This window comes from Rhipicephalus microplus, chromosome 2 (genome assembly GCF_043290135.1).
Source record: "Rhipicephalus microplus isolate Deutch F79 chromosome 2, USDA_Rmic, whole genome shotgun sequence".
Classification (NCBI taxonomy): Eukaryota; Metazoa; Arthropoda; class Arachnida; order Ixodida; family Ixodidae; genus Rhipicephalus; species Rhipicephalus microplus.
In genome coordinates, this window is record NC_134701.1 from 80,164,982 (window position 1) to 80,183,333 (window position 18,352).

The 18,352-nt window shown below is 45.5% G+C and overlaps 1 long non-coding RNA gene across 6 annotated transcripts in view; it reads right to left on the bottom strand.

The window, feature by feature from the left end:
• The window catches only part of LOC119170834 (uncharacterized), a 51,153-nt gene extending 46,793 nt beyond the window's left edge, over positions 1 to 4,360 (bottom strand). For 2 of the 6 annotated variants that reach the window (XR_012893715.1, XR_012893714.1), the window contains exon 1: positions 3,929 to 4,360. This is a non-coding gene — a long non-coding RNA (uncharacterized LOC119170834). The remainder of the gene's footprint in view (positions 1 to 3,928) is intronic. The other 4 variants (XR_005109754.2, XR_005109755.2, XR_012893716.1 and 1 more) reach the window with 3 other exon arrangements.
• Positions 4,361 to 18,352: the final 13,992 nt, after the last annotated feature.

Genomic DNA, 18,352 nt, shown 5'->3' on the forward strand with positions numbered 1-18,352 from the left:
TATCACCTAGTACTCCTTGATTTGGTGTATTCCCGTGAGCTCCTAAGGCAAGCCTACCTATTCCACGTAGCTTAGTTTCTAATCTTGCTTGAACTTCTGATCTCATGCACAAGACCACATTGCCGAGCGTTAGACCAGGAACCATGATCCCCTTCCATATTCCTCTCACAACATCATACCTATTGTAATTCCACAGTGCCCTGTTTTTCCTCACCGCTGCGTTCCTGTTACCTTTAGTCGTCACATATATTTCGTGTTCCCTTAGGTACTCCGTCCCATTGCTTATCCATACGCCCAGATATTTGTGTTTATCTATTATCTCTAGCGTGACCTCCTGTATTCTAAGCTCACTACCTTCATCATCATTAAATATCATGACTTGATTTTTCCTTACTGAATCTAAAATCTAACCTATCTCCCTCATTACCGCAAATGTCCATCAATCTCTGCAAATCTTCCTTGTTGTCGGCCATTAGCACTATATCATTTGTGTACATTAATGCTGGTAGTGCCTGTTCAATGAGTTTTCCTTGTTTGCCAAAAGAGAGGTTGAAGCCCAGTCCACTTCCCTCTAATTTGGCCTCTAATCCTTGTAGGTACATCATGAATAACAAGGGCAACAGAGGACACCCCTGCCTAAGCTCCCGTTTTACCTCTGCAGGCTTGGATACCTGTTTTTCCCACTTGATAACTGCCTTGTTACCTTTATAGATATCCTTTAAAAGATTAGTGACTCTGCCTTGTTACCTTTATAGATATCCTTTAAAAGATTAGTGACTCTATCTTCCACACCTAGTGTGTCCAATATTCCCCACAAGGCCTCTTAAACCCCGCTATCGTACGCTCCCTTGATATCCAAAAATGGTAGCCACAGGGCCCTGTGTTCCTTTTCTGCGATTTAGATGCACTGCGTAAGTGAGAACAGATTGTCTTCTAACCTCCTGTGTTTCCGAAACCCATTCTGTAGTTCGCCTAGCACCCCCTCATCCTCTATCCATGCCTGCAGTCTTTCCTTTATAATCTGCATCGCCAGCCTGTAGACCACTGATGTCACTGTAATAGGACGGTAGTTGTTTATGTCAGCTTTGTCCCTCTTTCCTTTACAGGTCATGCTCATCCTGCTAAGTTTCCATCCATCAGGGACTTCACCACCGATTATTATATTGCTCACAGCCTCTCTCTCAGCCTGCTTAGACTTCGGACCTAATGTCTCTATCAGCATAATTGGAAAGCCATCTGGGCCTGTTGATGTACTACTAGGAACTCTCTTTTCAGCCCTTTCCCACTTTCGTTGTGAAAATGGAGCCATTGCGCCACTTGATTCATCTTCTGTCTATTATGGTGCATAAAGCACTTCTTTGTTGAAATTTTTCTGTCACCCTTGTTCTTATATATTCAATAGCTTCATCCCCTTCTAGCCTAGCACATTGAGCTGTAGTTATAAACCTCTGCTCTAGACTCGTCTCCTTTCTTAGGGAGTTTAGATGATTCCAAAATTTCGCAGCTGCCTTTCTATCTTTTTTTATGTACTTCTGCCAGCCACTCAGCCCCATTTCTTCTAATCTTTTCATTGATCACAAGGGATGCATCCCTTCTACAGCTTAGAAAGATTTCCCATTTTCTTCCAACATAATCTGTCAGCTCCCCCCGCTGCTTAGCATCTCTGTGTTCCCTAGAGGCTTCCTGGCGTTTTGCTATGGCTCTCTTAACTTCCTCATCCCACCAACTCTTGGGTTTGTGTCTTTTTTTTCGGGGTGACTTGTCACGTGCCTTAGCAAGCTCTAGCTCAAACAGTCTAGCTAGATTTGTGTATGTCCACACTGTTTTATTATCTCACTGATTACTCTCTCAATTTGTTTAGTAGCTATTTCTATTTGCCTTTCTGAATAAAAATTTTCCTGTAGTTGCTTATCTTGTCTCCTTCCCACTTTCCCTGCTCTTCCAAAACTTAGCTTGATACGTTTGTGATCACTAACCAGACTTCCGGAGCCACCTTCATCTATGTGCATGCCCCTGAGATTATCATACATCCTATGTGACATCAGTGCGTAATCTATCGTCGGCTGCAGCCTTCCTACCTCCCATGTTATTTGCGCTTCACACTTCTCGGTACTGTTGCAAATGATCAAATCGAGCCTTTCACACATATCCATGATCATTTTGCCTGTCGGGTCGGTATACCTATCTATATCTTCTATGTGCGCATTCATATCTCCTAGCATAATTATCTCGCACTCTCCTCCTAACTCCTCAATGTCCTTTGATATACACTCTACCATTGCCTGGTTTTCCTCTCTGGCCTTTGCTCCCGTCCACAAGTACACAAAATCAAGGAGTGTCGTTTGCCCTACCACTTTCCCTTTTAGCCATAAATGTTCCTTGCACTCCTGAGCCTTTGCCAGTCTGTACTTTTATGAATGAGTGCCCCAACACCACCCCCCTTTCTGCTGCCTTCTGTTCTACTACAATATTCCCACACGTAGTCCGGATTGTTCGGAGGTTGTTCCATGTTCCTTAGATGTGTTTTTACTAAACCGTATACCATCGGCCTCTCTTCCCTTAGCTGTTCTATCTCTTCCCACTACAGCCTGTTCCTACCACCCTGCATGTTAATATACCCTATGTCTGAATTGGCTCGGCGCTCGTGGCTACGTCGATTTCTGCCCCGGACTCTACCTATCTTAAATACTGGTGCCACTTTGGAATCGTATCTGTCCATACCACCTGTCAAAGAGTCTCCCTGGCTGTTTTCCTCGTTACTAGCTATCCTGCACCCTGAAGGGCCCACGTGCCCCCCAAAAAAGTTACTGCGCGTCCTGCAAGTCGCCAACCCACCTCACGACTTAGCCGCCCATCGAAGTGAATTCTGTCTCGTTGAAAACCACTCCACCTATGCACCTCTCAGTTTATTTCCACCACCTCAAAGCCTTTCTCTCAACTTATCCGCCATATCTCTCGGTTTGCGTTGACAACCGCTCTTTGTAGGTTGTCGTCAAGCACCGGTACCTCCGGTATCGTGCATATCACTACCTGTACCTGAGAAGTGGTGCGCATGTCATCGACCCCTTTCGCCAGTGTGGTCGCTAGCCCTGCCGTATCTTCATTTAAGACATCGTTTAAACCTCCTGAAATCATCACGAGGTTTCGTCAATCAGCTGTAGTTTTGAGTTTTGTGTTCGCTTGCCTCACGACTGCTTCCAGCTTGCGTCCTGGGAACATCCCTACTGCAACCCTCTTGTCACATCTTACCTTCTCTTTGATTGCTTCTTCGCATCGATTGAAATTCGAGTCCCCGGCGATTATCACATGCTGTGACTTTTCAGCTGGAGCGTCCTGCACCTGGGGGTTACTTGCACCTGTGACGCCGGCTGCTTTGTCCCCTCTCTGGGTCATGCGACTATTGAACCAACTGAACCTGTCTTTTCCGAATTTGCTTGATTTTTCTTCTCCGCCGTTCTGGTTGCCGGTGCTCTACCGTTCTCTCCGTCGACCGCTCCTTCGTTCACCTTCGCTAGTGCCTCCTTGGCGGACCTGAGCCTTTATCCCATAGCCCTCGCTTTTTTTTTTTTCTTTCTTTGTCGCCAACGCAGTCTGCAGCTCGCTGGTTCTCATCAGCAGTTCACTCTGGGCAGCCATCGTTTTCTCCATTTTTTCCTCGACCTCACATTGACTACACTTCGCATCGGCCTCCCCTCCATTTGCTTCTGCACTTGGGTCCATTTTCAAACTCACCCCCCACCCTGAACACTTTACAGCCTTTTTAACCATGTCTTCATGCACAGTGCACTAAAGGCACTGTGCAGCTCTCGCTGGGTAGCGCAGTAACCGAAGTGGCGCCAACCCGAGCATCGTTCGCGAACTTGACTGCACCGACGGTCTTGTAAACAATCATTTTATGGCTCTAATCGGAAGTGCAAAAAGAACTTACGGAGACCAGCTTCTCGACGTCTTCTTAATATTCACTGGATACGACTGTCCAATTCTGCGAGTCTCCTGCAAGCGTTGAAAACGGACCAACCCTGTCGACTGCACTAAAGTGCAGCGTAGATAAAGGCATGCTCACAGCGTTTTTCGGCACACTCGAAGGTTATTCGCGTGCCTCCAAATGATCGGAAGGCGTTTTTCACGACGAAGATTGTCTCAGCCAACACAGCGCGCTTATTCAGTATCGCCTGGCAGCTGCCTCCTGCACCGTCATAGGCATGACCTACTACACTCCTGACCTGTTCAGATAGCGGGGTTCCTATGGGAGCGCGTGTCCCCGCTCTCGTTCAATCGCTCGCCGTAGGTGGCGCTACCTATAACCTGTTCGTCTGCTACTGTGCGGCCGGCAGGAGGGCGACGGACTGATACCATGCGTCTGCTTCTGTGACAAACTGCCTATACGTGTGATTGTTTTTTGCTGAAAAGGCTAACGTGTGCTATGTGTTACATTTTAGTAGTTAGGCTATACTGGTTGATTGACTTCTAAAGCTGTATATTTGCGTAGAAATGTCTTGCTGCATGGTTGTTTTTGCCATTCCAGCCTAAAAAAACTTCAATTTAGTATTCATAAAGCTTTTGACTAATAATGTACTCATTGGTAATAGAATATCAAACTGATTTTAGGTTGTTTAGGACGCGTCAGGTGAAACGCAGTGCCCCTGTTGAGCACTTACCTTGGACACTCGCCCTGGACAGGTGTTACACTTGTAGTCAATTGATAGAAGAGAATAATGCACATACGCCCACGGACGCATATCAAGGAGAGACACAGGAATTGAAGCTTTAACTCTTACTGTGACCTACACAACAAAAATTGTGCGTCAAATTTCGCTACGGGAGTTTGTCTGCTGGAACGGGGAGCGCTGGCCGATGCGCGTTTCTATGATTTTATATGTCCGTGCGATGAGACGATATGGTAAAGGCAGTGATGTGCCTATCGAGGGCAACACATTGCGACCCCAATAAAGTTTTTATCGTCATCATTATCATCATCTTGTCGAGCATAGTTAATAATAATAATAATCCATTCTTCCCGTATGTCTGTGGCAGGAAACTCGTGAAAACTTACTTTACTTTGTTTGCCTTGTTCCGATTTGCAATATGGCACGCAGCAATACACCATACTTACATTTGAGGTGTCAGCTCATCTAAAAAAAAAAAACTGCACGCGGCCACTATTAGAGCTGACTACTGCAGCTATCTGCCGTCTGCAAGTTTCTGCACACGACCTACTGTGTTTCTGCGTATCTTCTGCAATTTGTGTATGCGTATCGTCTGGAACCATCGTGATTCAGTGTGAACAATGAATGCCTAACAATAGTTTTTTTATCTCGTTGGACTACGTTTTCATTCAAGAAATATTTTCATAATAAATTTTCCTTCATTTGTAGAAAAGTTCCCGTCTGCTTGCCACTGTGACCCTTTGTGTGCTTTTTTTACGGTTCTATTTCTGCTTCAAACGTCCACACGAATGCAGCCAACTCTGACGAGGAATCATATCGCTTTATTTGCCATATTTTACACATTCATACACAATTCATGCACAATAAGAACGATTTGCACTGCCACAGCGATGGCTGAAGCAGACGACAGCGAACAGGTGCTGCCTAGCGCCACGCCGCTCGTAGGTGACGGCCCTAGCGGCAGAAGGTATGAACTAGAACGTGGGCGCTGGAAGAGGTGCTCTCTGGGCAGGTCAGGAGTGTAGTAGGTCATGGTCATAGGCGCAGCCATGTTTGCTGACGAAATCACGCCCGAACCAATGCGCGCGCAGCTTCAGAGAGTTTCGTAAGGACGAACCTCTGGAGTGGCAATCCTGGCCACCGCCAACGGGAACAAGTGAAGCCGCTGGCGGCCATATTGCTAGAGGAAAAACGGTGTGGAACCGCCATAGACCGCAATAGAATACCGCGTCGGTTTGCAGTTCCGAGATAAATGATGAGATGGAAACCACTTTTAGGTTACACCAACGAATAAATGTCTCTTCTTGTTTATTAAAAAAATTATTTCATGCCCCCATTGTCAGCTGCACGCTTTCAGATCAATCTGTTGTCGAGGGATGCTTCGCGTGTCAAGATTGAGAGAGATAAAGATGCAAGGAAAGGCAGGGAAGCTTGCTGGCGCACTATTGCGGTACAAAAGGGTTGTAGTATATATTGGGGTTTTAAGAAATGTGCCTGCAGATACTCAAGATCAAGGGGAACGCGACATTTGCTCGCCTCTTTCATATATGTGCTTGTGTGTGTGTCGGCAGATTTCCAGACAACATATATAAGGAAGTTGAAATAATTAAAGATAAAGTTAGAAAATAGAGCTAATTAGGTAACCTGGGAGTCACCAGTAATTTTTTTAGAGTTATCGAATTCTAACCAATTTACAGGCGGAACCAAAACCGAAGCACCGATGTCGCGTGCATCCGACAAACTCCAGAAGGCGTACCCCAAATGAACCTTTTTAAAACAAGATGAGACACGTACCTTTGAAATCTGTTCTATCTTCCCGACAAAACCGAAACCAAAACACCGATAGACGAAGTTGCCAAAATGAGTGAGTGGCGTTATATCAAACATCCAGCTACCTCGTTTCTAGGCTCTGAAGGCTGCGCTTGCCATAGCAACACACGTCGCCAACAGAAGTTGAAAAATAGTATGCATACTCACGGGAGTTCACAGGCAGACCCGTACTGTAAGGTGGAGAGGGCGAACGCTGAAAAGAAGACTAGTAAGGCGTGCGCTGGTAGTTCGTGGTAAGGCACTGCGCCGTGCCGTCTGTAGGCAGACAGAAATTAGGTGCCTTCTTCCGTTTCCTCATGAACCACTAACCAACCAACCTAGTTCGTGAGTGGACTGAAGTGTCCACGTTCCTCTGGAGCGTAGCCACGTTGCTCGTCCTGTTGGCGCCTTCGGCAAAAGCGAAATATATGACCCCTATAGCCGCAATAATAACAAATTGGGCGTGGAGGGCGCGGCATGGTGTAATAGGGCTGTGGGCGCATCGCTGGTAACACACGCCACAGGTACACGGCCACCTGGTGTAGCCGCTGGGATAGTGGTGGGTGCTGAGAGCGCCGCAACTTCTGCGTACGTTGGTACCTGACGAGGTCTGGATTCGGCGGAACATGGTGGATGTGACGCAGATGCAATCTCTTGTCTAATGATGTCCCGCAAGTTGGTTGGAGCTGAGGCTAAAGTTGATGGTGAGGCGCAAAAAGAGCAGCACCCACGAAGCTCCTCACGAACGATGTTGCGGACCAGGGCACGCATGTCGAGGGCCGCAGGAAGACGTATGTCCGAGGCATCATGGCAAAGACGAAGAGACTGAAGTTCTCCGAGTCTCTGGCAAATGGTGATGACATCTTGAGTCGTGGTAGGGTATATCACGATGTCGCGGAATAAAACTCCCGCGAGTTGCACATGTGCCAGAACATGCTGCACAACCCACTTCTGTGCCCTCTTAAAGAAATGTTCATTTGTTTCGAACAATTGTGAATTACACTAGATACACAATAATGTAATTACGGATAATTACTCAGTTTTTCCTTTCGTTATTATCACAATCTGATATGCGTTCTTCTCTCATCTGGGAAAAGATCAAACGAGTTTTGTAGCATGCTGGACATAATTTGCTCATTCTACTTTGTCATAATCTGTGAACGGTGTACTCTATAAACGCATTACCTATTAGCATTAAAGTTGTAGCCAGTGCGATGCATAAAATCACTATAATATCACCAAAAATTAGGTTTTTTTAGAAGATACTCCTAACGTCTTGTTGTAAATTCTAACTTCAAATTGTGAAGTCACGCCGACGCGAAGGGCATTAGCTCCGTGACACTGCAAACAAATTTACAAACAGCTGTGCATCTGCAAAGTAGGCAGTATACATTAGTTTCTTAGACATGTTAGCATTTTAGTGTTGATATCTCAACTCAGTGGTGCATTCTTTGTCGCCTTTTCATTCCGTGCCATTTTTATTCGAAGGTATGAGCAAGTGGTTTTTATCAAGGCAGGCCCGTAACTAGGGGGGGGGGGGGTTGAGGGGGTTCTGACCCCCCCCCCCCCGAAATTTTTTTGATGCTTTAACTTTTCCGGTGATACTAAAATATTTACACGCCTTCACAGCGACCACCAGCTGTCAAAGTTACACTGCAACTTTCCTGGCATTGCTTCCCTCTTCTTCCTTTCTTCAAACCTACCCTTTTACCAGAACACCTCAGCGCTCCCTCCCCCGCACCTGCCCTATTTGTACAGCTTTGCACTTCGCCCTCGCGTTCCTTGGAGTCTTTTTTTTTTTTTCGTCTTTCACACCGTAGCAGCTCCTTTATTGATTCCAGATGCTTTCCTTGTGCATTGCCGCTGGAGAAGTTATCCGTCTGTGCAGACCGCACGTGTCGGCTTTGGGTTCCTAAGAAAAGCGCGTCTACTTCTGTGAAGGTAAACAGTTCGACAGCAACGGCAACACCAACACGACGTGCGCAAATTTGCCAGGGAACGAAACCCCTAAGCGGAAAAACTCAGCGGCGCATTCCGAGGACGCAGGCTGCAGGGCAAACTTTTCTCAAACTGTAGTCCTCACCACCGAAACGAATCATCGAAGATGACATCTACTGAAAGACTGGCATATCCGAGCAACTTCGAACAACCTTAACCACACGCAAAAAAATCTACCTCTTCTGTACACAGAAGGTATATGCGCCTCCCTACAAAGCGCACAAAGCGAGGATACAGCCGGCACACAATCCGGCACCAGCTGTCAAGTTTCACAGGAGAAAAAAAAAAAAAACGCCGCAAGCTGGGCTGCGCGCAGCAGTACAGAGGCTGACGTCACAGCCTACAAAGTGCATTTTTGGGGGTCACGGCTATTTAATTAGCGCAGCCCAGAGAGAATTATGCAGGCGCCCAGGGAGCCGTCTGTGAAAAGGTGACTTTTTCACAGGAACGGAGAACACCTCCTTTCTGGACTGTACCACGGGAGTGCAAATGTCTCGGCAGTGCATTCTTGGGGATTCACGTATCAGTGCCCATGGAGTCTTCTGTGAAAAGGGCTTCAAGTAGCGTTAATCCAGTTTGCTGCAGCTTTAGTACAATAATGGGCCTGCATGCACACCAGCTGTAGCGGCGTTCAGAAAACACACGCGCCACGCGGGAGCCGGCGCGTTCATCACACTTCTGCATTCTAGCCACTGTAGAGTGGATAAGAGAGGAAGAAAACATCGTCCGCCGTTCACGCCAGGCAGTCGAAGCAGTCGCAAACGTCTTTATTGAGGCACTGGCCACTTCTGTGTGCGTGCACAGGATTGCGGCAGCAAAATGAAAAGACATTCTGCAACAACGAAGCAAAGGAGTCTTGCGTCTTACTTCAAGAAAGTTCGAACCGATGAAGCGGACGGCCGACATCGCAGTTGTGCCAGAACTCTCTCTGACTTCTCGCATCCGATCGTCGTGGACTCAACGCTGCCGGTCATCACAGGTATCCCTTCACCTGTTTATACCTTCGGACTTTCTCATCTGCAGTTTTATTGTTGGTTAGTTTTGTGTAGTTTGTAATACTTCTCTCTAGTAAGCTGATTTATTGATTTTATATGTATTTTGTTAGTTGGTATTAAGTGTTGTACTAGATTCCTCTGCAATATTCCTAGATTCCTCTGCAGTGCTGCAATATCACTAGAGTTTTGTTTTTCCCCACATACGTCTCTGATCTCTTCACTGTCTCTGCTTACGTACGGAATGACCTAACCTGCTGCCATTCCCGTCGCCGACTTCGCTCTGGCGACGCTAGAGTGGCAGCTTGTAACACATACATACCGTTTTTGTACCGCGGTTACATTGTGTTACTTCATCAGGAGCCGTTGGTCGCGGTGTCCCCGGCTTTGGTGGTGCTATTGTCCAAACTTATTTCTTGCTTTAACCAGAATTTGAGGTTGACATACCGATTTCTTTATTTGGGTACAAATAATTGAAAAGTACCATCGAATTATTACAAGTAAGCGATGTACTTGTTTTATTCACGAAAATAAGCCAGTATAAATCTCAAAAATGGCAGCCGTTCTACACGCAACCCCCACCCCCCCCCCCCCCCCGAAAAAAATTCCTGGGTACGGCCCTGTATCAAGGACCTTCACTGGAACGAGTTCCCAGAGTGTGGGGAATTAGACAGATTTACCATTTGAAAAATCAGTTCTGTGGCTTAATTATACCTAGGCCGGATTCACTCAGACTCTGACTCACGCCTCAATCAGAGTTTTTCAATTCCTTTGATAGACTCATCAGTGAGTTTGTTGACTTATAATCGGAACACATCTCTCGTTCCCGTCACGCGTTGATGAAGACCTTTTCTGTGCGTTCACGATGGTGAAATATGGGACAATGAGGAAGGGTGGTTGCTATGCCCACATGACGATAATAGGGATGATCTTTACCGAAATACGTAAGAAAAAACCAACAAAAAACACGAATGCAGCGTAGAAACCAGGAAAGACAAGTGCTGGACTTAAAAGTAAATGTTATTAAAGAAAGCCCCAACCAGAAGCACATGCTTCAAAAACTATCTAAACCACAGTTGCATAATTAACCATTCATTTTTTGCCAACAAATGTTTCAAGATGGTATACAGCAGCAGATATCTATGAAACACCAAAATATCAACGTCAAGTTTATCCGTGAGGAAAGCTGGGAGATTACTCACACATGACACTTCGCTGTGTTATTATTTCGACGGCTTGAAACCCACTACGGCATTAATAAACTGCTGCAAGCACACTTGCTTGAAACCCACTACGGCATTAATAATAAAAACTTTAGGGTAGTAGGACAACCTGCGCTCTGATATTTTTCGTCATTTTTCTGAGAAGCGTGGTATCCGCTAAACACTTGCAAGGAATTTTGTGCCAATTGTTTATGCAGTGGCTGACGACGATGAGGAATTATGCCCGAAATGGTTATGCGCCACAGTTAATGCTAAACAAGAACAATCTTTTGTAATGGATTGGAGCATTGGATGACCCACACGCTACGCTATTCGCATTGTGCGACGACTGGTTAATTGTTCTTTCGTTGTCTTAAAACACTTTAAAAGTCGTAATAACTCGGCTGCTTTCCCGACATCAATCTTGCCTAAGGCAAGCTTGCCAACAAGTCCCCAGCACTGGTGTGGCTCAGTGGTAGACTACAGGGCAAGCACCCAGTGGACCCGGGTTCGGGCCCCACTGTGTCAATAAAGTTAGGTTTTTATTTTCTAATTCCATGCATTGTTGTTACGGACACCGGCGGCGGCGGACAACTGTGCGCGACCCGAGTTGTGATTAATAACAGCTTTCGCTGTAAAACTTGTTCAATACTCCTATAGTAACGTAGGAAGATAGTGTTGGACTCAAAATAAACGTTAATTTTAAGCTACTTTCACGCTCACTTTAATAAAGCGATTACAGGTCGGTGACAGCGCCAACGACAGTGTTTGGCGAGGACTATATACCAACATATTCTGGCTGACGATCGAGTCTATACTCCCTTTCCCACAGTATGTATGAATAAAAGGTGTGGAAAGCCAGTGTTGGAATAACAATCAATGGGACTGTGAAATGGAGTGAAGGACCATTTAAAGTTCAAAGGAGAAGATCGGTGCTAGTTAATGTAGAAGCCTCCTTATGTAATGCCCTTAAAATAAAGGGAAGCTATTAAAGTAATAAACTGAACTGAATGCGTATGAAAGCAGTTGCTTATAGTTGCTTTAAACGAGCAGGAGCCAGCTGTTCGGCATGCGTATTCAGAAAAAGTCCGTTAGGAATTGGAACACAGTCTTTACTGAAGAGAGAAAGTGACGATCAACACAACAGATGAAGTATGCTCTATCAAACAATCGATCCAGTTGGCAGGTTCAGCAAGGTCTACCATTGGGCGAGATTAGGATCACCTTCAACTTCGTGTGAAGTACTGCACAGAACATGAATGGACGCGGAAAAAAAAAAAAAAAAACACCAAGTACGTAATGCCTTGTATTTCCTCCGCTTTGTCATGCACTCGTCAGACATTCAAACCGAGTAATCTGTGCGTTACTTCACCCGTGTTCTATCCTTGACTAAATTCGACTAACTAAATCTAGATGCCGATTTTCCTCAACGGTGTTTGAAACCGTGCGTCCCTAACGCAGCTTGCGGTGCGAGTTGCTGCATAATATTCGGAAGAGGAGTCAGACGAAAGACATGAAGACAACAAAAGAGAACAACCACAGAAAGCAAGCATTGGACTTCAAACACAATGTTTATTGCAGAAAGCCCACCCACACACAACCCAGCAACGCGTGCATAAATTATGCCATCGCTGCCGTGCAATCACTATGTAGCAACGCGAATTCTTTATCTGTAAGGAAAACTGATGGATGATTTACACATGACGCATTGTCATGTTTTGTTTTATTTTGAAAGCTTTAAATACTTTACGTTCACGCTGATTTATTTCTTTGACTATGACACTTATTGATTTGAAATCAGGGACGTAGAGCCATTGCAGTGCAGCGGTGAGTTTCCACCAGTACCTGTAGGGAGTGTACAATGCGGTGTTCAAGCAGTCTGTCATTGAAGCTGAGCTGTTCTTCTTACCTTTGTAGACGCGGCCACATGACAAGAAAATTTCGAAACTCACGTACGTCTGCGCTGCAAAGGCTTTTAGCTGCGCGCCCGTGATTTCAAATCAGGGTGCCATAAAAAAAAAGGAATTGAGAAATAACATTGAATATAAAAGTTGCGAAGCCTATCAATATAATAAAAAAGGCAACATGACATATGTGATGCGAACCCTCAGTTTTTAGCCAACGGGTGCACGTGGCGCTGATATTTTGGCTTTGTGGAAATGCGCCGTTTGCGACACCTTGAAGTGCTGCATTCTTGGCTGTGTATTGTTAAATGTGCAACATACTAGGCTCAGATAGCCCATTTACGCATGCGCTGATGGTTCATGTGTGTGGGGGCTTTCTTTAATAAATATTTAGTTGTTAGTCCAGCGCTTGCCCTGTCTGGTTCCTTCGCTGTTTTCGGGCTTTTGGATGGTTTCTTATAAAGTATAGTTCGCTAAAGATCACCACTTTTATCGTCATGCGAGTGACATAACAACTGTCCTCGCACTCTTCCTCTTCTCCTGATAACTTCCCATCATGCGCATATATGAATTCATCAACACACGACGTGATCTGTTTCACCATTCATCGACAAACTATACAGACCGATTGACCTCCTTTCAGCATGTTGTACAAAATATTGAGAAATGTCATCTTAATTGTGCATAGTGTTTTACCGCAGATCATCGTTATGCGAGTAATCGAAGAATTCATAAAACTGCCAAATAAAAAAAGAGCACTCTATATGACAGATAACAAAACGGCATTAAACTCTCAAGAGATATATCAGTGGTTCTAGAAGTGTTGTGTCCGGACTTCGTTCTGGCGCAGGAGATTCGCAAAGACGCGGTCGAGGCAGCTTGAGGATGCTGAATTTCCTTCAGTAAAAGGAAACTTGACGTTTATTTAGAATAATTACAGGAAAAGCACTTTGTTACGTGACGAACATAATATGAAACCAGACGAAGATGTCTCCACTGAGCCCACGCCCGCCTGCAGGTCGACGTTTTTGACTAGGCATTGCCACCACATTTCACCAAAGTGTCCCTTTCTTGATGTGTGAAAGGCTGGGGCATAGGTCTCACGCTCGAGCAGTGGAGCAAAAAAAAAAAAAAAAAGGACCGCCGCTCGCCACGCTCAATTATCGAGGCTGGTTGTCATCCGCCGTGACACCACTCTCCTCAAGCAGGGCGATGTGGCCGGGAAGCCGGGAACCATTGCAGTAGTTTTCGTCGAACTCCTTGCCTCGTCTGGCTGCATAGCGCCCCACTTCCTGTGTCGGGAGCACACATTTGGACGGCCATCAGCAGGCCCATAGCCCTCTGGCGACCTGTTTCTTGTATTAGGAGGAAGAGGAAAGGGGTCACTGCTTTCTCCGTGACTCGGCGCCGGACCGACCCAACAATGTGTTCCGCGTACATGTGTGTGATTCCATAGCTACTCCACCTTAAGAAAAAAAAAAGGGAAAAAAATGCTGGAAAATTTCGTCTGACACTGGTAATTTGTAAATGCCTGTTGTAAACACCTGCCCTCTCCCGCATCCCCCACTTTTTTTTGTTGTTGTTGTTCGGAAGGACTCTTAGTAGGAAGAACGTGCGTTTTTAGGGGGTCACGCATACCTACAATCACCGAGGGAAGGCACTTGGACAGCTTTCGTTGAAAAGCTGCAGCGTTTGACTCACCCGTTGTAAGGCCGCAAGGTTGAGTTGAAACGAAAAGGAATTTAAAGAAGAACCAGATGGACCTTCAGGTACGCGTGAAAGTGGGCACAGTAGGCGAGCGGTAGTACACGATTTTGAATAGCATGAAAAATGAAAAAAAAAACGTTGCCGAATTCTGGGCGCCTCGCAATGCTTTCGTGATTTTGTGAGATCATCAAATTCAGAAATCAAGGAGGAGGTACAACTGGCCATGTAAAAGATTAACCGAATTACTCGCGAACGTAAGGAAAGAAACGCACATGTAAGTGTTCATTATTTTATTAGACGTCATACGTATCGTATAGCGTTTTCTTCTTGTATGAGGGAGAAGAAAAAGACAGGGATTTTAGCCCTTCCTTGTTTCGTGGTAGAGTGTGCGTAGGCCAGGTGGGACGCTCGAAGAACCTGAAATGTCCGTCACATCATCGGTAGGAGACTCACCTGCTCGACTGCAGAAAGTGCGGTTGCTCGCCAGGTTTTAACGATACCCAGCAATGAAATAAATGTGAGAGAGAACTGGTGAAAGTATATATCAAATGCCACGATATGCAATAGGGAACTGACTGAAGTATATAAAATTCAAAGAAAGAACATAATCCTGATCGTGTACCTGCCGTAGCGTTATCACGAAAAGACCCTGATCATCTTTTTAGAGAAATGTAATTTACAATGTATCGTACCCTGGGTTAAATATTTATGGTTTTTACGGCGCATGGCCACGTGTTGTTATTTATTATGTGATTGTATCATGCACAGTGTTTTCATCTGTACTAGCTGCATCACGTGTAGCACATGTTCGTCTTGGTTTTCTTTTCGCACCGTGTTGCTTCATTAAAAATACTGACGTCCAAGCTTGCGTGTTGAATCTTGTTGTGTGCGCGCGTCCTTCAAGGCTGGGTTCGTCATTGTTTTGAATGATATGCCAGCAGGTTACCGCCATGAATCTTGTGAGGCATATGCAAAGACAGCACAAAAAAATAAAAAACAGCATATCGATGAAGTGAATGCTGATTTGTGGGGCGAAGCGTTCGTCATTCCGTTCGTGCTTTCTTCCGCCCATTCGTTCTTGCTTCCGTCCATCCATGCGTCTGTCCGTGCGTTCGTTCATCCGTGTGACCGTCGGTGCATCTGTCCGTACGTGCGTCCGTCCATGCATCAGTGCGTCCATTGTTTCGTCTGTCCGTCCGTGCGTCTCTTCGTGCGGCTGTCCCTCTGTCTGTCTGTCCATCCACCTATCTACTGAACACTCCCAAGTAAAGTCATCCCACATATTTTCATCCATGTATTCATCATATAGATTAGAGACCAAATTAGAGGGAAGTGGCCTTGGCTTCAACCTCTCTTTCGTCAAACAAGGAAAACTCGTTAATCAGGCACTACCAGAATCGATGTACGCAGATTATATAGTGCTTATGGCCGACAACAAGGAAAATTTGCAGAGATTGATGGACATCAGAGGTAATTAGGGAGATAGGTTAGATTTCAGATTCAGTAAGGAAAAATCAGCAGTCATGATTTTTAATTATAAAGAAGGTAGTGAGCTTAGAATACAGGAGGTCACGCTAGAGATAACAAATAAATACAAATATCTGGGCGTATGGATAAGCAATAGGACCAAGTACCTAAGGGAACACGAAATATACGTGACGACTTAAGGTAACAGGAATGCAGCAGGGATGAAAAACAGGGCACTGTGGAATTACATTAGGTACGTATGATGTTGTGAGAGGAATATGGAAAGGGGTCATGGTTCCTGGTCTCACGTTCGGCAATGCGGTCTTGTGCATGAGATCCGAAGTTGAAGCAAGATTCGAAATTAAGCAACGTGGAATAGGTAGGCTTGCCTTAGGAGCTCACGGGAATACACCAAATCAAGGAGTACAAGGTGATATGGGATGGACATCATTTGAGGGCAGGGAAGCTCGCAGCTAGATAAAATTTGAGAAGCGATTGAGAGAAATGGGGGAGGAGCGTTGGGCGAGGAAGGTATTCGGCTACTTGTACATGAAGAATGTCGATACGAAATGGAGGAAGCGAACTAGAAAATTGACTGGTAAATACTTAGAAAACAGTAGGGAACTGAACCCCCCCCCCCCCAAAAAAAAAAAAAAAATCGGTTAAGAAGGTGATGGAAGCTGAAACCAATATGTGGAAAATTGGCATGAGTAAGAAGCCCGCACTAGAGGTCTATCGAACTTTTAAGCAGGAAATCGCCAAGGAAAGGATCTATGATAATACTTGGGGTAGTTCTCTACTGTTTGAGGCCAGAACGGGAGTATTGCGAGCCAAGGCATATCGGGCCAAATACGAAGGGGTAGACACGGTATGCAGTGCGTGTGGAGAGGAAGAGGAAACTGCCGAACACTTGTTAATGTTCTGTAAATGGCTTCACCCTATAGTTCAGGATGATGGCGCAGAGTTTTTCAAAGCACTGGAGTTTAGGGACAAGGGGGAGGGGGCAAAATAGACTTTAAGCGGGAAGAATTCACTAGAAAAAGGTTATCCTATTGGTGGCTAAGAAGTGTGGCAGCTTGGGCTAGTTGGTATGGCATGACGATAGTTATAGCGCGAGAACAAAACGACGACACAGAGACAAGAAGGACACGAAAGACACGAGCGCTCGTGTCTTTCGTGTCCTTCTTGTCTCTGTGTCGTCGTTTTGTTCTCGCGCTATAACTATCGTCATGGTGGCTAAATCATGGCACGAGTGAAAATTAAACCCTTTACTGCAAAGTACGACCCCTCAGCCTCACTATTAGAAGGGGAAAAAAATCTTGGTTTTGGTTCACTAAGCGTTACGGTTTGGTGGCGTTAGCCACCACCCGATCTAAAGGGTACAGCCATATTAATCCATCCATCCATCCGGCTGTCGCACCCTGAACAAAACTGGCCAGGGAACTTTTTTTTTTAGCACACGATTCAAACACGCTCTATACTATCATGAACTAGACCTATGCCAGTACCTAAATCCTAAAAAGCTGTTAGATATTTTCAAGCACGTCTGCACGGTAGCGATTCAAATGCGGTAAAACAGCCGATAATTCCAAGAGCGCCCATAGGCGCTGTGGATTGTCTTTTAATAAGCTGGGGAACTCGCACTATTGCAACTACGATACTGTAACTCCGACAGAAGAAAGGTTCATACAGTTGCTACTTGAAACCGTAAAAGCAATGAGAAAATCAGAAAGGGAGAGGAGTAATTATCGTTTTTCTCTGCACTCCCTTAGAGTGACGCGGTGCCACGCCCCCACCATGCGGGAAAGCGCACCTCCTGGTCGTGAGCCAGGGACGGGAAGCAAAGAGGCGGCCCGTCGTCTGCCAGAACAAACAAAAAGTGACAGCAAAGCATGTCTTTTTAAAGTGTGAAAATTTCTATTATATGTTCTTTAATTCATAAACTACTTTTAGAAATGGCACAGGCACAATGCTGCCAGTGTTTTTTCTAAATAAAAAGAAAACATCGAATAATTGCAAAGAGAGGTGTGCACCAAGGCGGTTTTGACCGGCGGCGGCGTGGATGTCTTTCCGAGTCGGCGGCGGTGTCAGCGCAAGCCGCCATGCTCAAATATGGCTCAAACCAGCCAATGCCTGATACAATGGCTCTGACTAGAGATTTTCGAGCTTGTATCGTCATTTCTCGAGAAAAGAGAGAGCAATTTTTAGCTGACTATGATAATTTATCGGGAATTACAGGCTGCATGCTGCGCTATAATATAGGGCTCGTTTGTTCTCAGAAGCCTCGACTAGCGATCGTGAGTTTTCAGACCCCGCTCTAAATGCGTTTTAGGGGCCTGGCTTACCGTTCTTGCATCTCATGTGGCGTGGTAATGCTCAAAGTAAATCAATGTACGCCATGACAAGGCCATTAATTCTCAAACCCGGGTTAAAATGGACGAAAAATGACTATGATACTGTAATTAACAGAAATAGCCAACAAGTAATAGCATTAGTTATCCTAAAATCGCTAAATCGTTTCAGAATCCTGTGTCTGATACGGGCAGGGCGCAAGAGAGAGCACCAACTCCTCACCGAGCGGGCCAATCCTCCTCCCCCTGCGCCGC